Source organism: Pongo abelii, chromosome 15 (genome assembly GCF_028885655.2).
Source record: "Pongo abelii isolate AG06213 chromosome 15, NHGRI_mPonAbe1-v2.0_pri, whole genome shotgun sequence".
NCBI lineage: Eukaryota > Metazoa > Chordata > Mammalia > Primates > Hominidae > Pongo > Pongo abelii.
In genome coordinates this window covers 109,172,311-109,175,432 of record NC_072000.2, presented here as the reverse complement: position 1 = coordinate 109,175,432, position 3,122 = coordinate 109,172,311, and positions in this window count along the sequence as shown.

Here is a 3,122-nt window from a genome sequence, read left to right as displayed (position 1 = left end):
TTCTCCTGACTTTTGTTTGTCTAAAAAGTCTTTATTTCATTTTCATCTCAGAAGGATATTTTTTCTGGGTGTAGAATTGTAGGTTGGCCATGTTTTTTCTTTCAGTACTTTAAGGATATATTCCTTTGTCTTCTGGCTCCCATCAATTTTCGTTCTTGATTCTCGGTCACATTTGCCTGCTTCTTGGTGTGTCTGTCGATTTGGAGTTGACCCTGTGCATTGTGAACACTACATTGTAGGGATGTGCGATTCCGTATCTTCCTCTCCAGATTATTAACTATTTTGGTTTCGTGTCATCAAGCAGTTAACCTGACTGAACTCAAACAGTAAACGCTGCCTCCTCTGTGTGGCTGGCAGGTAAATCTCTCTTCAGCTATGTGAGTTGCTGGGATCTGTCCTGTGCGCACATAGCTCAGCGTTCTGCCAGAGATCTGAGCTGAGTTTTTCATGCAGTCTTTGGGGAATCCCTCTCTATGGCTCTCTCCTTTCTGGGATTTCCCCCTCACATTCCAGCTGCCATGGTCAGCCCAAACTCTGTCCTCTGGTTCTTCGGGTCATTCCATTTCCTGTAGTCAACCCCCTACAGCCTCTGTCTGGTTTTGGTCACTCAGAATGCAGTGAGTTTATATATATAATACATATATAACATATATAAAATATATATATATATATGGAGAGAGAGATGGAGTCTTGCTCTATTGCCCAGGCTGGAGTGCAGTGGCGCGATCTCGGCTCACTGCAACCTCTGCCTCCCGGGTTCAAGTGATTCTCCTGCCTCAGCCTCCCGAGTAGCTGAGATTACAGGCGTGTGCCACCAGGCCTGGCTAATTTTTGTATTTTTAATAGAGACGGGGTTTCACCATGTTGGCCAGGCTGGTCTTGAACTACTGACCTCAGGTGATCCACCTGCCTCGGCCCCCCAAAGTGCTGGGATTACAGGCGTGAGCCACTGTGCCTGGCTTAGTGAGTTTATATTTTGGCGTTTGTATTTTGTCTGGCAATTATAGTTTTTTTTTTTTTGAGGTGGAGTCTCTCTCTCTCGCCCAGGCTGGAGTGCAGTGGTGCTACCTTGGCTCACTGCAAGCTCTGCCTCCCAGGTTCATTACATTCTCCTGCCTCAGCCTCCCGAGTAGCTGGGACTACGGGCACCCGCCACAACGCCCAGCTAATTTTTTTTTTTTTTTTTGTATTTTTAGTAGAGACAGGGTTTCGCCGTGTTAGCCAGGATGGTCTCGATCTCCTGACCTCGTGATCCGCCTGCCTTGACCTCCCAAAGTGCTGGGATTACAGGTGTGAGCCACCATGCCCGGCCTGGCAATTACAGTTGTTATTTGCACAGGAGTTGTTCTAATTGGAGCTACCTGGCCTGTATTGGGAGCAAAAACTCCAGGCAGTTAGTATGGATGGAGGGGCAGGTCCCTCAACCCAGTGAGGGATGGGCCCGGGTGAACTGGTGTGTAGTTTGATGGGGTTCAGGTTTCCTCTGGTTTGCCCCAGTTTGGGGGATTGGTCTCTCCAGATTTCAGCTGGGAGCCTGGCAGGTCTTGATCTCCCCGCTTTGAAAGGCTGTGGGAAGTGCAGTCCAGCCTCACAGAGCTGCTCAGCTTGTTCCTGAGCCTCCTCCTGCAGCAGCATTGAGATCCTACACGTGTCTTGGAGTGGGGCTGAGGGCCCCGCTGCCTGGTTGAGGCCCTGGACACTCCGATTTTGCCACTTTCCTCCCTGTGACAGTGAGACTCTTTGCTGGTTTCTTCTCCCCCAGCTGCAGCTCTCTGCCTGGGCCAAGCCCAGTCCTTAGCCCAGTGCCCCAAATAGGCAAATGTCCCCAGGTAAAAAGACGGCTGTGGATCACCTGCTTAACTGACAGTTCTCCATTCTCTGGAATTTTAGTCCGTTAAGTCCTCACAGCCTCTGCAGCTCTCCGATGCCTTTGCAGTAAGGTTTTCACAATGTGTCTGGCCTCTTCAGTTGTTGTGAGTGGTTGTGGTGGCCTTCCCTGTGGGATCCACCTTGCCTACGTGAAAGCAGAAGTCCAAGTATTATTATTATTATTATTTTTGCTCTGTCGCCCAGGCTGGAGTGCAGTGGCACGATCCTGGCTCACTGCAACCTCCGCCTCCCAGGTTCAAGTGATTCTCCTGCCCCAGCCTCCCGAGTAACTGGGACTATAGGCACATGCCACCAAGCCCAGCTAATTTTTTTTTCTATTTTAGTAGAGATGGGGTTTCGCCGTGGTGGCCAGGCTGGTCTCGAACTCCTGACCTCAAGCGCTCCACCTGCCTCGGCCTCCCAAAGTGCTGGGATTACAGGCATGAGCCACCGCGCCCGGCCAGAAGTCCAGGGATTAGTCTTACACTGTCAAGGTGTATTGCATTCTCGTCTGCATCCAGTAGGTTAGTCTTATTTCCAAGGCAGAATGGTTCTCGTGTTCCCCGCAGGCTCAGCATCTGCCAGGCTCTTCAGAGTTATAAAGATCAAGGAAGAGACTGGACTGGAAAGCCTATTGGAACCCCTGCTTTCCATAAGGCATTAAAAATACCCTTTAAGGCTGGGCACAGTGGCTCATGCCTCCTTACTGTGTTTCACCAACATGGTGAAACCCTGTCCCTACTAAAAATACAAAAATTTGCCAGATGTGGTGGCAGGTGCCTGTCATCCTAACTACTTGGGAGACTGAGATAGGAGAATCGCTCAAACCCCTGAAGCAGAGGTTGCAGTAAGCTGAGATCGTACCACTGCACTCCAGCCTGGGTGGTAGAGCGAGACTCCGTCTCAGAAAAAAACAAAAACAAAACAAAAACAAAGAACCCTTTAAAATGCAGTGAGTATCTTTTGCCCCAGCAACACCAATCTTGGGTCTTTACCTCAAGATAGCACCTTAAAGGTGCTCAAAGACCAAGCTGTCAGGATATTTGCAGCACTACTGTTTAGAATTCTGAAAGAATAACCCCAGAAGGGGTCAATTTCCAACAATACATGGATTTGTTGGACACAGATTGGCTTATGCACACAGCATAATGTGCACTCATTTAAAATATTGTGTCAGAGTTAGTGGAAACATGGTCAGGTTTTGTCACTGACAGATGTAAGTGGCATTCACGGCAGCCTGCGTTGTGTGGTTG